This window comes from Crocodylus siamensis, chromosome 8 (genome assembly GCF_052110815.1).
Source record: "Crocodylus siamensis isolate JL-2025a chromosome 8, ASM5211081v1, whole genome shotgun sequence".
Taxonomy (NCBI): domain Eukaryota; kingdom Metazoa; phylum Chordata; order Crocodylia; family Crocodylidae; genus Crocodylus; species Crocodylus siamensis.
This window is the reverse complement of record NC_143402.1, coordinates 75617996-75633282: the sequence shown is the minus strand read 5'-3', so window position 1 is coordinate 75633282 and position 15287 is coordinate 75617996. Positions and strand designations below refer to the sequence as shown.

At 56.9% G+C, this 15287-nt stretch overlaps 1 protein-coding gene and 1 long non-coding RNA gene across 2 annotated transcripts in view; one reads left to right on the top strand and one right to left on the bottom strand.

Annotated features, from left to right (window-relative positions):
* The window catches only part of LOC149859085 (uncharacterized), a 49809-nt gene extending 49607 nt beyond the window's left edge, over window positions 1-202 (bottom strand). The window contains exon 1 of the long non-coding RNA XR_016444007.1: window positions 37-202. This is a non-coding gene — a long non-coding RNA (uncharacterized LOC149859085). The remainder of the gene's footprint in view (window positions 1-36) is intronic.
* Window positions 1-15287, top strand: part of FAM20A (FAM20A golgi associated secretory pathway pseudokinase) — a 29206-nt gene that overhangs the window by 1166 nt on the left and 12753 nt on the right. The window lies entirely within an intron of this gene.

Genomic DNA, 15287 nt, shown 5'->3' with positions numbered 1-15287 from the left:
CCCCTAGACCGTCGGAAACCGCTTCCTTCCACCTACCTACTTGCTGTCCTGGCACAAAAGTTTGGCCCCGTGTCCCTTGCTGGAAAAGAATCGCTGCGAAGCATCTGGGCAGGCTTTCAGAAGTGACAGTCGGGGGAAAGGCGGGAGCGGGGAGTTGGTGGGGTAGCGCCGGCAGGCTGCGGGAGGAGGGCGAAGGGGCGCGAGCAGGAGGGAGCTGGGGGCAAGGAATGAGTAGGAGGTCGAGCCGGTCGGACCCGGTGGCCGGCAGCCGCCGAGTCGGGGGCGGAAGGAGTTCCCCGAGGATTATTTTTTGCATCCCAAGTCCTTTTCCAAAGTAGCCGCTCTCGGCTCTGCGTCAGCCCCGAGGAAGGCTTTGATGCCTACGTAGGTCGCGTGAGGCACGCTCGGCGGATCGCCCTCGCACAGAGCCAGCAAGCGTCCGGTTTAATTGGAGATTAGATTTGGAAAATCATTTTTTTTTAAATAGGTCAGTGGGAGTCGCGTGCAGTTTGGCCCGATATCCATCACAGCACGCGGCGGCCCGAGCTTCGTGAACAGCTGGGGAGATTTTACCTGACCTGCCGCCTTGGTGGCGCGCTGCGTGCGCGGGGTGGATGCTGTCGCTGCCGACATGCCCCGAAGCTGGGCGCGATCCCAAACGCCCGCACGGCCGCGAGCACGGGTGCTCGGAGTAGACGGGCAGCTCGCCTGCCCCGTTGTTTCCAAGCCCTTCGGCGAACACGCTCGAGTGGCGGGGTGAGAGATTTCTAAATGCCGAAGAGGTTCCCGCGTCCGAGTCCAGGTTTTGAAAGCGGTGGAGCCCTCGAACGTATTCCCTCCCGTCTCCCGCCCGCTTCCGAGGGACGCATTTCGCCCGACGGGAAGATGCTGATCGGTCGCCTGCGTGGAGACAGGGATGAAATATTTAAGATGAGACGGGAGAAAGTTCCCTGCCGGGCAGCACTCGGTCCTGTCTTGTAGCCCCTCACTACACCGTTGCCCTGTCTCGTACTGCAGGCAGTGCGTGTGACTTATTTTACAGGTGCTGACGCTCTTCTAACGATTCCTAAGTCCGTTAAGGCCCATTAAGCCAGGTGGCCGTGAAAGCAACCTAAGAGCACGCTTTTCTAAGTTTGCCGTCAAGTTCCCGAACCCCTGATTAAAATTTTAAGGGAACTGGATTTCGTCGCTCCTGTTCGTCGATAAGGCGCGTGCAAACCAAAGTGAACAACCCGAACATCGAACACGCAAGCAGTTCTCTACGGACGGTTTCTCCCGCCGCAATGTAGGACCGGCTGCCAGCCTCCTCGAGGTCGCGCTCCTTGCGTGAATATCCACAACCTCCTGGCTGCCGTCTTTCACAGCGGTGCGCTCCGCAATTTGGCTTTGACTTCGGTTGAAATTCAGTCGAGGCCTGCAAACGGAGACCGTGCCATCGTAGAGCACAAGTATGTCTATTTTTGGGGGGGGAAACTATCTTTTCTGCTTGTGAGAGACGCAGGCGATGTTCAGAGGCTCCTCGGTGCAACCGATATGCTTGGAAACAAGGGCGAAAGCTCGTTTTCTCCCAGAAACTCCAGCGCGGCTTTTGGGCACGTTCCAAGTTTCAGCCGCCGGCCAAGGGCTTGAAGTTCGTTGCAAAGACCCGGGGCGTTTCTGGCCTCTTCCCCAGGCTGCGCATCTTCCAAGGCTCTGCTTAAAACGGCGTTTCTCTTGTCGTTCTTTGTGGGGCGTCTTGAGAGTTTTAGAAATAGCATGCAAAACCTGGACCAAATCAAGTGGCTATCCTAAACCCGCATGAGTCTTTGCTGGCTTAATTAACAGTTCATCTCTGGCCCTGTGTTCAAGCACTCCCCTTTTTGCTTCGTATTCTGCGGCGTTTTTCTTGCGGCCTCCAGTTCATCAGCTGCTCGCAGTCAAGATACTTGTACGTCCCTCATCGGGATGGCAGTGGACAAGGAGATGCTTGCGGGGTTTTAGCCGGCGCATAGCGTGTTGGATATCCCTTTCGTCTTCCGCAAGCATTTCGCTCGCAATTTGGACTTCGTCAAGGAGGCGGTGCCGAAGTCTTCCGCCGCACGAGAACTTCTACTGCCGGTTTCGTGAGCTTGGCAACTCGACATCTCTCCGAGTCTTGGTTCCTGTGAGTGTTTTTAGGTTTGAACCGTTGACGACGAAAACTAAACCCCCCGGCTCGGTACCCACGCGCGTGCATCACGGCAATTCGGATTTCTCAGCTTGTTTCGCTGAAGGCTTTCGGAAACGTGTCGGTGCGCTAATCCCTGGTGCAAAAAAAATGCACCACGTGTAGTGCGACAGCTCTTGCTTGCAGGAGTCCGAGGACGTGCGTCGCCTGGGCCAAAAAGGGCTGTCTCGTTAAGGTCCCTCCGAAACGTTTCCTTTCATATTTGCCCCCTTCTCGTGGCCTTGACCTGAAAATCCCTGCGTGTAATTCTTGCTCAACTGTCCCCAAACGGTTGCTGCGACGCCAGCCCCAGACGGCTCTCTCGCCTGCTGTAATCCGGCGACGTGACCTTTGCTCACCGCGCGGCCCTCTCCCACCTGTAGTGCTCTTTCTTCAGGAGCAAATATAACCGTCGGCTTTTGTTCGCTCGTGTCTTGTGCGCAGTCGGGCGCAGCAGAATCTGCGGCGGCTTTCGAAGTGCAAAGGATTTCCTCCTTGATCACGTTCCCAAGGATGTGAATACCTTAATTCTGAATATTTTTGCCTAGTGATGATCTTTCTTGGTCATTTAGGAGAGACTTTCTTTCGTTGCAAGGCGGCATTACACCCAAACTTGACGCATTTCAAAAAGTTCCTGTTGAGGGAGGAGCAGACCTTTCCCCCGGCCCTTGAACAGGAACGTTTTTCTGCTCCTCGGCAGCGCGATCTTCCACGACGGCTCTTCAGCAAAATTAGTTTGGTGCTGGTTTCTTTATCGGCCCTCTGATGTTGCTTCAGTTTAGTTTCTGAGTCTGTCCCCATCTGATAGCTCTCCTGTGAGCTGTCAGGTTTTCGTGCTTTGCTAGGATACTTGACATGTTAGTAAGGAAGCATTCCTTACTATGTTAGGGGAAAGCCAAACCTCGGGGGTCAAACAGCTTGCAGCAGGATGGGTTGAAGCGGATTGCAGCAGCCGAGCGCCGTACCTTCCCTGTTCTCCAGTTCAAAGCTTAGTGTGAAAAAATAGAAAGCTGAAAACATTTTTCCGTTACCATCCCGTGGAAAATCCTTCTAATTCCTTTGCGCTGGCCTAGTGTCCACATGCAATCAAGGGTTGATTTCCAGCCCTTTTGGCAGGACATTTCAAGCATCGATGCCCAGTTTCCTCCTCTTGTGGGTCTCCCAATTTTCCTTGAGGTTGCTTCTGCTCGCAGGCATATCCATATGACCGAGGGCAACATTTTTTCTTGTTCCCTTCATTGAGATGGGAGGAAACGAAGCGTTCTTCCTTACACGGGCTGTTTGTGGAGGGAGGAACTGGATGAACTCTCACGACTAGGAGGGTTCAATGCAGTTGATTGCAGGACGCTTAAAAAAACGTGACCTGGTTTTGCGTTGTCGGGTCTTCTCCCTGCCGTAACGCTTGGCTCCAGAAAGCTGGTTCCAGTTTCATACAAGATTGTCATTTTCTCGTACTGGTTTCTGCTCCCCTCGCCACCAGTTGGCACCGTCACTGAAAACCACGGGTACGTGAGTACAAACTAGGTGAGGAACTTCGAAATAGCCGAGTACAACCTGAGTCCTCGTCGGTACGGCCCCTGTCTCCTGGTGTAACCGGTGCGTCGCTTCAGAGGAAAGGGGCCGATTCCATTTTTTCGGTGCCGTGCGTTCTCCTTTATTGCCCCCGTTTACTTTATAAGGCAACGAACTCATTTTTAATCACAAAGCTCTGCTGAAGAGATTTTGGAGGAAACCTGTTGTTTTAGCATACCGCCAGGAATTTCATAGATTTCATAGACATCAGGGCTGGAAGGGACCTCGGGAGATCATCGAGTCCAGCCCCCGGCCCAAAGGGCAGGAAGTCAGCTGGGGTCATAGGATCCCAGCAAGATAAGCATCCAATTTACTCTTGAAGGTGTTCAATGTAGGTGCTTGAACCACCTCCGCTGGCAGACTGCTCCAGACCTTGGGGGCTCGGACAGTAAAGAAATTCTTCCTTATGTCCAGCCTGAAACGGTCTTGCAGGAGTTTGTGACCGTTCGACCTCGTCATCCCTTGGGGCGCTCTGGTGAACACACGTTCCCCCAGATCCTGGTGGTCACCCCTGATAAACTTCTAGGTGGCCATCAGCTCACCCCTGAGCCTGCGCTTTTCCAGGCTGAAGAGCCCCATGGCTCTCAGCCTGTCGTCGTAAGATCTGTTTTCCTGACCTCTGATCATGCGCGTGGCTCTCCTCTGGACTCTCTCAAGCTTCTCCACATCCTTCCTGAATTGTGGAGCCCAAAACTGGACGCAGTACTCCCAGCTGCGGCCTCACCAAGGCCGAGTACAAGGGGAGAATGACGTCCCGGGATTTGCTCGAGAAGCATCTATGGATGCACGCCAGCGTTTTGGTGCTTTACTAGCCGCAGCATCGCATTGCAGGCTCATGTTCATCTTGTGGTCAATGATGACCCCCAAGTCTTTTTCTTCCGTAGTGCTATCCAACGTAGCACTGCCGAGCCTATAAGGATGCTGCAGGTTTTTCCTCCCAAGGTGGAGAACCTTGCATTTTTCGGTGTTAAACACCATCAGGTTTTCATCTGCCCATTTGCTGAGCTTGTCCAGGTCAGCCTGGATCACCCGCCTGTCCTCTGGCGTGGATGCTTTGCCCCAAAGTTTGGTGTCATCGGCGAACTTGGCCAGTCCACTCCTGACTCCTATGTCCACATCGTTAATGAAGATGTTGAACAGGATGGGTCCCAGGACAGAGCCTTGAGGGACCCCACTGGTCACAGGGCACCACGATGAGTGACTGCCATCAATCACAACCCTCTGGGTCCGACCACGGAGCCAGTTTCCCAGCCAGCGGATCGTGGTGGAGCCAAGGCCACAACTGGGCAGTTTGGCCAAGAGGTGATCTGGGATACCAGATCAAAGGCTTTTTTGAAGTCAAGATATATGACATCAATCTCTTCTCCCTTGTCCAGGTGATAGGTCACCTGGTCATAGAAGGAAATGAGATTGGTCAAAGAAGACCTACCCGCAACAAACCCGTGCTGGCTGTCCCTTAGGATGTTAGCCTGGGCCAGTCCCTCAAGGATGGCCTCCTTAATAAACTTTTCTAAGACCGTCTCCGGACAGAAGTCAGGCTGATGGGCCTGTAGTTAGCCGTGTCCTTTGTTAATGCCCGGGCGAGGGCTGTTCTAGCACGTTCCCAGTGGTTTTAGCAAGTGCGGGGGGTTCAGCCTGGTAAAACTGATTATGTGGACAAGGGGAGTGAGATTTTTCTGTGCATCCTGCTCCGCTCACATTTGCTCAGCAGAGATGCTTGTTCCCCTTGCGCGTGTAGGAATTGCTGTCACAACCTCTCTTCGCCGAGCTGCGTGCGATCCGCCGCCACGTGTTCGCATGTCCTTTGCTGTCACGTCACTCAATTCAGCCAAGTGAGCGCGTTGTTGTTCTCGACGTACCACCCGTATCCTGGTCCCCGTTCTCGGCTTCGTTATCTGAACGTTGCACTAGTGCAAACAGCTTTGCGTAGAAACTTGGACCCATTTCTTCCCGCTTTGCACAAGGCGTCGTTTGGCTCCGAACTCCTTCGCTCCTGAGAGAGAGGAGCTTAGCTTCCCTGAAGGGAGGACACTTGCTTTGGGTTTCCACTTGTCCTGTGTGTTAGCAAAATACGCGGGCTCCCTGCTACGTTCAGATGAGGGCAGAGATATGGGAAAAACTCAAAGAGCAGTCGCTGGGGCTGTTGGGTGTAAAGCAGAGCAATTTTTTAGACGACAGAAAAGGAAACGGGCAATAGACAGCTGACAGTTCAGGCACCGGGACATTTGTGTGACGATGAGAAGACCTGGAGTCGAGTCCCCGCTCCGCTGTCGTTCTTTTGCATGGCTTGAGCAACTCACTTTGTCCCTGTTCCCACCTTTAAATGAACGGGAGCTTGCAGTGACTTCTGGAGAGCGGCGTAGGAGGGCATAATGGGAAAGACAAGGAAAAGGGGAAATACGAAGCGAGGGAAAGGAGTAATGAAGAAAAATAAGGAATGATTTTACAGTGTCTTTCAGCAAGGTGCCAGCGTGGCCATTGTGACTTACAGCGTTGCAGTCTTATGGTGTGTATCTGGAGTTTTAGGGGCTCACCAATTTGAAACGCTTCACAAATGGGGTATGGGACCCCAAGAGTCACAGAAGTGCTGGCATGGGAAACCAGCCTTGCACAACCTCTGACCCCACGCGGGGCAGGAGGAGAACGGCCCCGCAGGCCCGCCGGTCGACGGGACGAGGGAAAGAGCCAGTAGGGACTGTTTGGGGGACCCGGGCTTTTCTCCCGCTGACTTCCTGACAAGGCCTCGGACAAGTTTCTTGGCCTTTTCTATTCAAAAGGGGCCTGAGGCTTGAGCACCCCTTTCGTATTGCCCGGTTTGAGCCGCCCCCCGGCTGGCGTGCGACGGTGCTCGGCGCCTCCAGACTCCCCGGAAACGATGAAACTCTGAAACTCATGGCTGCCGGGGTCGGTGTTTTCCTTTTACTGTCTGTGCGTGGTTGAGTCGTGCTTGAGCAAACCGGGAGCTCGAGGCGATGAGATCGTTGTGCCCAGTCACGGTAAAAGCTGGTGAAATGCACCTGAAGGTAGCGAGGTGAAAGAAGTTAAGCGTTGTCAGGTCATGCTGAAGGTCCTGCGAATAGAAATAGCCTTGGAAATCATCTTAGCCGCGGTGACGTCCTGTTCTGCGAGCATCCCAGCAACAGCGGTAGGCTGCCAGTTCGGCGCGCCACGTGTATGTCGGTTTGGCTGTGCTGGCCGGGCCGTGCTGATAGGTGTCGGGTCTGTGCGCGAACTACGTAAAATCTGCGTCTCTTCCAGCGCAATACGAATCTCCGCGGAGAGTTTACATTTTCCAAAGCCAGGCGCCGCACGGGGAATACGCGCGAACCGTGCAGCGAAGATGGATGCTCCTGGAGCGAGTGCGTGGTGGGAGCTTGAAACGAAGTGGGATCCCGTAGCTGGTTTGATGCCATCCTGCATCACCCGCGCAGGCCCGTAACGCTGCGTGCCGAGTGCCGATAGCAGCGCTGGCGTGCCTGCTCCAGCCTCACCTGGGGGACTGCCTGGCTGTCTGCTCATCAGTCCGTTGCTACCCGCCTCCCTCGTTCCTTTTCCAGATCCTGGGGGGAAGAAAACATTGTCGTTTGCTTTGTGTCCTGATAGTTATTTATTACCCAGCCAGCAGCGGATCCAGGCAGTCGTTTGCCCTTGTTTGACTTAGCTTTGCATCTTATTCTTGTGGGGGAGAGCATATTGATTATTCCTCCGTCGCTTTGAAATAAAATATATGGTTCTCATAAACGGAGGAAGCAGGCTGAGAGCACAATCAGGCTGAATTAACTCCCAGCCATCTCACTCCTTGGGTGCTAAATAGCAAGTGGAATATATCATGGGGAGGCAGAGCCCAAGGCTGCTTTAGCTTTTTTGGGATGCACGTTTGCTCTGTGCATCCATTATGCAGTACGACTAAGGTGGAGGACTTGATCCGTTTAGCTGCGGTCCCTGATGGGAGCTCGGCTGAGCACGAGACTCGATCAAGCGCCGGGCCCAGCTCGAGCGGGCGGTGCTACAAGCGCGATCCACGGAAGAGAGGTTTTGTACGTCTGTAAGCGGCTTATGGAAACGGGCTCATCCGTTCGTGCCTAAGGACGGGCGGCACTGCCTCTCAGTTAGCGGGCTCGGCAAGGTCTCCGGCATACGCTGCAAACGGCCTCCAACAAGCGGGCAGCGCTTGTTGGAGGGCTACAGCCGCGCTGCGGCGGTGCTGGTACAATTGAGGACCCCCCGGTGGCCCCGTGACAGTCGGAGGAGTGTAGGGAAGGCTGTCTGTACCATCGCAAAGCGGCTTGCTTTGTAACAGCAGCGCGACTCTCCCGTAGCCTCTCCTGCCCTGACACGACAGGGTCTGAAGGTGCCTCCTCCACCTTCATTCAGCTCTTCTAGACGGCAGGATCGGGGACCCCGAGGACCGTTCGCGCGGCCACACAGCAACATGAACGGCGGGACTGCGAAATTGGGCGGGGGGTGCCCCTTTCCCAGGGTGTAGGGCAGGCCCCTAAGGGCGCACGGCCCTCGGCTGCCCTGCCGACGCTGCGTGCGCAGGAGCAGGCTCGCCGGTCGCCGGGGCAGGAAGGCCCTCGCGCCCAGCTAACGGAGCTGCCCTTTGCTTCGTAAGTGGAAATTTTCTCTAAGGGAGAGCCAGGTGCCCAGATCGATGGGACGCATTGATGAGCGCATCAATATTACGAACGTCCCCGGTTGCGAGGCTGAGCGGGAGCAAATTGCAATAGGTTAGAAACACGGGGGACTTGCTGCCAGTCCACCGAGCGCTGCTGGTGGCAGAGGACTTCTTCCCCGGCCCCAGGAGAAGGCTTCTGGGATTAAATGTCAGCACTCGGTGCAGGTCCCATCCGATCGCCTGACAACGTGTGCAGCGAGTGCAGAACAAAACCCATCCTGGTCATTTGCCTGGCACCTCAGTTATGAATCAGGGGTTGATTACAGGATGCGAAACCAGCTGGAGAGACTCATGGGGACCCAGGAAGGAAAAAGCAAAAGGAGGATCTGTTCCTCTTCAAATATAAAAGCCCTCTACAGCTCCAGAGCTTATTTTAAGCCCCTAGTGAGCCTCTTCCCCTGCCGCAGCCTCCGGGCTGTAGCCTCTTTAGCACCGGAGGGGACGGCGTATTTCTTGTGCAAGCAGCTAGTCACGATGTGTCATCCAGCACTTGTCTGCGCCACATCCTGGGGAGGACGAGCCTGAACGTACTACATCTGCGCCTTGTTCACCCAAATCTGCTGGCACCCGTCAAAGCTGGAAGCTGGCTTCACGGATGAGCTGCCAAGTCTGCGGCGTGCCAGCAGACTTGGGCGCACGGGGCATGGGGGGCGTAGGGGTGCAGCAAAGAGCAGCTCCCTCCAGTAGCGCTCGGGATGCCCTGGTCACACTGAGGCCTGTGGACCCAGGCACTATAAAAATAACGAGGGTCCGGTTGCACTGCCTTTTGCAAAGCAAGTGCACGACCTGGCAGTCCGGCCCTCCCGTCAGCGGCGTGCATGGTGCACGTGCTTTGCACAGGGGTGGGTGCCCGCAGACGGTGCTGGGCAGCGGCTAATCCGGCCTGCGGTAACTTGGCTGCTTTAAAGTCCTCGCCACCCCCCAGCGGCGCTCATGCAGCCTGTGCCGAAGCCAGGGTGGAAAGCGACTTGCATCAACCAAGCGAATTTCCGTTTAAACGAGGGCACGGGCGCAGGTCACCTCTGGGGCGGGTCCCGGCGCGGCCGTGTCGGACGGAGCTGCGATGCGCGGGCCGGCTGAGAGACGCAAGTCCCGAGCCAACTGCAGCCTCGCCGGGCAGCTCCAGCTCCCTCGGTGGGACCGCGCGCCCGCCAAAGCGGACTCTTTCGGCTTCGTTACCCGGTATGATTTACCTGCCGGCGAGATGAAGAGGGTGGGTGGAAACACCAAGCGCGCAGGCCTGGGTTTATTTATAGCGGGCTATAAATAGACCGGCGTTTTATGATTATACCTTTCCGTGGCTTTCTTTATTAAAAGTAAAATACTGCAGGGCCCAGGAGCTTCGAAGCAAGGATCTGGGGAAGGCAGAGGCAGCTGAATCCCGTCTGAAACTGCCGGGCAGGTTGAGGTGTTTGTCCTGAACCGCGTGCACTCGCGGCCGCTGAAAAGCACTCGCCGCCCAGCCGAGAGGCAGGCAGCCCGGGTGCAGAAGAGGAGACGTTTGTGGGATCCGTGCGCACGCACTCATTCGTGTCCACAATCGTATGTGTGACGGTTGCATGTAAAAGGGCCATCCACATTAGAGTGCATGGGACGCGCTGTATTCCCCGGGAGAGACGGGTCAGGCTTGCCTTTTTGCACTCAAGGCTCGAGCCATATACTAAGCCCACCACGGTGTGTCGGCACCCTCTTTCTTTGTCCTCCTGCTCTCACAAGTGTCTGCTGCTCCTCCCTGAGCTGATTTCTTGAGCACAGGGGACTTGTTGGATACTTCCTCCTCTGGAAGAAGAACAAGCTGCCCCCGGGGCTGGGGCAGGGAGCAGTGGTACGGTGAATTGACTGAAAACGTGCTGTGGATGCACGAGGATATGTGCAAGTGTGAGACTGGGTTTTCCTGTTTGGGAGTGAAACAACCTTAGATCGCTGTGTTTTCTCTGCAGAGGAGGTGCTCCGAGGCCACCTGCGCAGGTGCGTCCGCCCGGGAGTGTCACGCATCGCGACCCATGCCACCGGCACCCTCCACAGTCGACTCCCCTGTAACTTCCGGGGTGTGCCGAGGCAGACGCGACGCCACAGGCTGCGACTTCAAGCAAGAATGGCTCCTCTTTTTCCATTCCCTGCGTTTCTGTCGCTGGGTCGCGAAGTCTGCCCATCAGAGCCAGGCCCGGCTGTGTCTCCGTCGGCTGCCTCGCCTTCACTGGAGCCCCGGAAGCGGCGGTTGTGTGACACGAGAGTCCCATCCAGTCCGCTGAAGGTTCAAGTCGGCGAATAAAAAGCCCCTCCGTGCAATTAAGGCATTTGAGTTTGTCAGCGCAGTCTCTCTGGCCAGTACAGTTGTGCCCATTATGTCTGTGGGACTCTAACAGCTGCGGCGTGGCAGCAAAACAGGACGCGCGGCCGCAGCGTGGGGTCAGAGGTGCTCCAAGGGAGGTGCGACTTCCCTGGGTGTTAAAGCTGACGATGCCGGACCAGGTCTTGGTGCCCGGCGCGGTGCTTCCAGGCCAGACGCTCCTGGGAAAATCACCTGCTCGCACTGAAAAGTCAGCTGTTCTTCAGGCAGTCGTTCACTGAGGCAGCATCATTTTTCTCATGGAAACCATTGCTCTGAGGACGTGAAATGCCCCCACCGGGGTAGTAGGTGTTGACTCTGGAGTCTAATAATGGCAGCTAGCCGCCAGCTGGAAAAATGCACGCAGTGTGACGTGAGCTAGAATAAGTTTCCTACGGAGTAAGTGGTGGGTGACTTCACTGGCTCGGTTATTCAGTTTTCTGCGCAACTCGGTTAAAGGCCCTCCGTGTTTTAAACAAGCTTGAAACCGCTGCAGCATTTTGAATCTCCACCAGATGCCCCGGGCCCCGATCGGCACGGGCAAGGAAAATGCGAGACGGCATAAAAACGCCACCGCGGAGCTGGACCCAGGACAGGAGTGGCAGGCTGGGAAAGGAGAGGTACTTAGCTGTGTCCGTGCCGGGTCAGGCAGCACGTAGGCTAGAGTTGCACCTCATAGACCAGCTAAATGAGATAAATATGGACTAGAGCATAAGTCTGCATGAACGCGAGCTCAGCGCGTCAGATGCTGTCATCAGACGGGACGAGGCCAGGGGATCGGTGTTGCCGAGGACGCCCCGGAGCCCGGCTCGGCTCGAAGGAGGGTCCCGGTTCTAGTGTCGGATGTCGCAGGGTCCCGATGGGAAGGGTTCGCACTGCCTCACCGAGCGGTAGTGAAATCTGGACTCGTCGGGGTCATTTGCAGTCACATGAAGGGTTTTCCTCAGGTGTATATTTCTCCCGTTCAGGAGCTGAAGCCCTACGAAAAACCAGCGGTGATGCATGGGAGACGAGGCTTGATTTGTAATTAGTATCAGGGGACTTTTTCCCGGAGAGCTGGGGACTCAGCCAGGACCCTGGTGCCTTCTGTCCACTCTTCACTGACCCGTGCTGCCTCCTGTCACTGAAGTCCTGGTCCGGCGTCGTGGAAGATGCCACCCGCTCCATTGCAAAGATCAGCTTAAATGTCTCCATTAAAAAAGTCTGGACTCATTCTCATCTTTAAGCCCAAATTCACCCCGGTGCTGGGCTGTAACAGCCGTGCCCCTGCAAACCAAACACCAGCCTGGTGTAGGGTCCTGGGGCCACGTCCGCACCCACAAGCTACTTGGGACCCCGGTGGCCAGAAGCCACGTTCGTGCGTCCCTCATCCCGAAGCAGCCGGGGGGGATTTGGCCCCCGAGGGACCTGGTTTGCTGGCAGTCGATGTGCTGCCCCTCGCGGCTGGCATTGCCGGGGTAGCTTTCCAAGCGCTCTTCGGCAATTCGTTAGCGAAGCGCCTCTCCCCTGCCGTCCTACAGCAGCAGATCGGCCCCGGTAATTGCTGGCAGTGGCTCGTCCCCGCAGCCCGCAGCCTGGCTGGGGCCGGCGCCGTTCGCGCGGCTGTCGGAGCACGTCTCGCTGCGGCGTCTCCGCTTCAGCGGACGAGCCAGCGGGGCCTGTTGCATCCCGCTCCAGCTGCCTGCGACGTTACCGCCTGGCCGCAAGCGCGGCGTCTGGGTCCCTCCCGTCCGGCCCGGTGCGAGGCAGCCGCGTCCAGGAGGCGCGGGCGCTTCTCCACGCTGCACAGGCCACGGCCAGGCTTCCCCTTTCCTCCTCCGGAGATCAGCCCGGGGCAGCGGAGCTGTCCTGACGTAGGCTGGCGCGAGAGGCAGCTCTGGCTCTCTCCCCGCCCGGCGCTGCCCAGACTTCCCGGGCCCGATTTCTCCCAGGGGAGACCTGGCGTGGCTCTCCCAGACCCGAAACCTCTGCACGTAGGATGGGCAGGATGCTGTAAAATGAAATGAATAGCCCCCGGGTAATCCTTCCCGTGCACAAGCACATATTCATCTCTACCTTTTGGCCTCTTCCCCAGGTTGGGCAGTGCCAGGATGCACGCCACCTTACTGGTACCCAGTGTGCCCAGGAGAGGACTTTTATTCATAACCCGTGGCTGATATATGGAGAGTTTCAAGCGAGGGACTTAAAAGACTTCACTGACCTTAAGGGATTAAGCTTGGCGATGCTCCCGCAGGCGGGAATCATGATCCTTATTTCACAGCTGGGGAAACCGAGGAACGCGTTGCTATCCAAGGCTGAGATGCTCGGATGCCGGCTGAGAGCGGTACCCTCGGCCGGGAGGGACGAGACGGCGTTGCAGAGTCACGCAGGCGTCGGAGCCAGGATAGGTTTCACCTCCCTTTTCAAAACCTGGGAAGGCTACAGAAAGGTCCTCAGCACCATTGCCCAGAAACAGGGCAACAATTGCCAGGGCTTCCTTCCTCCCGCAGACCCCGCGCGGCTCTTTTTCCAGCGATGAGAGAAGTGACGTCCAGCTCTGAGTTTGCTGAGCGCTTGGGGGGGTTTCCAGGTTTGTTTTGTTTTTTCCCCTGGCCTATTTTCCCCTTTTCTCCTTGTTTGCCTAGTGAACGCTAGCTTGCCGCCTCCTCATTTTATGGCCTGGCAGGGTTTCCAGCAAACAGAAGGGATGCTCATTTTTCTGCAGTGGAGAAAAGCAGCGTTTCGGAGCGTGGCACAGAGGAGCTCTCTGGAGCTGTCGGCTTTGCTTTCGGGACAAGCTGACCCGGGTCGAAGAGACCTGGCGCCGGCAAGCTGTCGCCTGCCTGTTCCCGGGGTTTGGTTCACCTCCGCATAACCAGCAGCCTGAGAGCCATTGCCCTGCTACCGCTAAACGGGCGTGCAAACCGAGAACGTGCGAGGAGAGGGTGCGACTCGCCAGAGAGCTAACAAAGGCGTCTTTGCAGAGAGGCGCCGTCCCTGTGCGCTTGGCCTCCCCGTCCTTTTCAGGCCTGTACTCGGCGCAGGGTCGCTTAACTCGCCAGGGGAAGCAACACCCAGGCCTGCGCCCGGGGGAGCGTGTGCAAGCATTTTGGACGGTGAAGGTCTGAACTCCCCCTACCCCATAGGGTTAGGTTGGTTCAAGCAGGCTGATGGTAGCCGAGGGCATGCGTGGGGCGACGGGCTGGCATCCCCTGGCTGGAAGAGCAGGTGTCCGTGAGCCGGTGGGTCGTTGGGGCCTTTGGCCCAGGGCTGGAGTGGGGCTTGAACTCGCCTGCAGGGAGAAACGCTCGTACCAAACACCTCTGCAGCGCTGAGTTTGCCGACCTCCGGGGTCCGCGGGGTGGGAAAGTTGTTTCGGGCAAAGCTCGGCACAGGGGCTCGCGGGTTCCCCCGCAGCCGGCTCGGCAGCGCGGAGCCTTGCCTTGAATCGGGGGCGGTTTTATTTACTTGTATTTGTGTCCTAGTCGTGGCCACAAAGGCGAGCCGGGGAGGGGGAAGCGGGGACGTGGAGGAAGAGCAGGAGGCGCACAAAAGCTCTGCGGAGAGAAACGTCCGTGCAAACCCCTGCGTGCCCAAACCACCTGGCATCACGTGGCTCTGACTTTAGCAGGCGCCACTGAGCCCCGTCTTTGCAAACCTGGCAGGGGGTACCCCTGCCCCTCCTGGCAGGGGGGGTCCTTGTCCCATTGACTTGCTATTGCATAGCACTCTCATTAAGGAGTGCTTCGCCGTCGTTAGCGGCCCTTGCCCCACAACAGCCCTTACGGCAGGGAAGTCGCGTGGCTCCGTTTCCCACCGACCATTTGGAGGCAGCTCCTCCGTATCCTGGGCTTTCCCATCTCTGAACGGGCTGGCAGGAGGGTTGCGTTGTGCAGATGGCTGGGTAAGGGCAAAAGTCTTTGCACCGTCTCCTCCTCACCTCTGCTAGCGGCTTCCTTCTCGAGCAGGGTTGCATCCGCCGCCTGGAGATGTGAGCAGCTGAGCGGGGAACGGCCTTTTAATGGGAGACGCTCTTATAGCAGCTTCGAGACTTCTGCTGTTATGGCGTCCTCCTTCCTCCCTCTCGTGTGTGTTTTTTCCCTCTCCGGAGAGTTGTCCGACGTCCTCGTTCGTGCGCCCCCCGGACGCAGCGTGGGCCCCGATCCCGGATGGAGGTCCTTCGCGACTGCCGCAGTATGCGTCGTCGTAACGCAGTGATGGGTGTGCGACAGAAATAGCATTTGCACGGGGGATGTTAAGTGTTTTCTAACCCTAAGTTGCTGTTTCTTTCCTGGGATCCCTGTCCCGTGGCTCGTGGGTCTTGAGGCGGCGTCCTCGTTTTTGGTGCAAAAGGCCTGGGTTCGCATCCTACCTAAACCCCGAAGTCTGTGATGGCCGTAGCCCAGCGTTTCTCACGGTTGCTGAGCCTGTCGAAGGCTCGGTGGTTTCAAACTTTGCAGAAACATCCTATTCTTGTTCCTTTTGGCTGGCTTGAGGCAAGCTGGCCTAGTGGTTAAGGAGATGGCTGCTTCATCGGTTGTGCC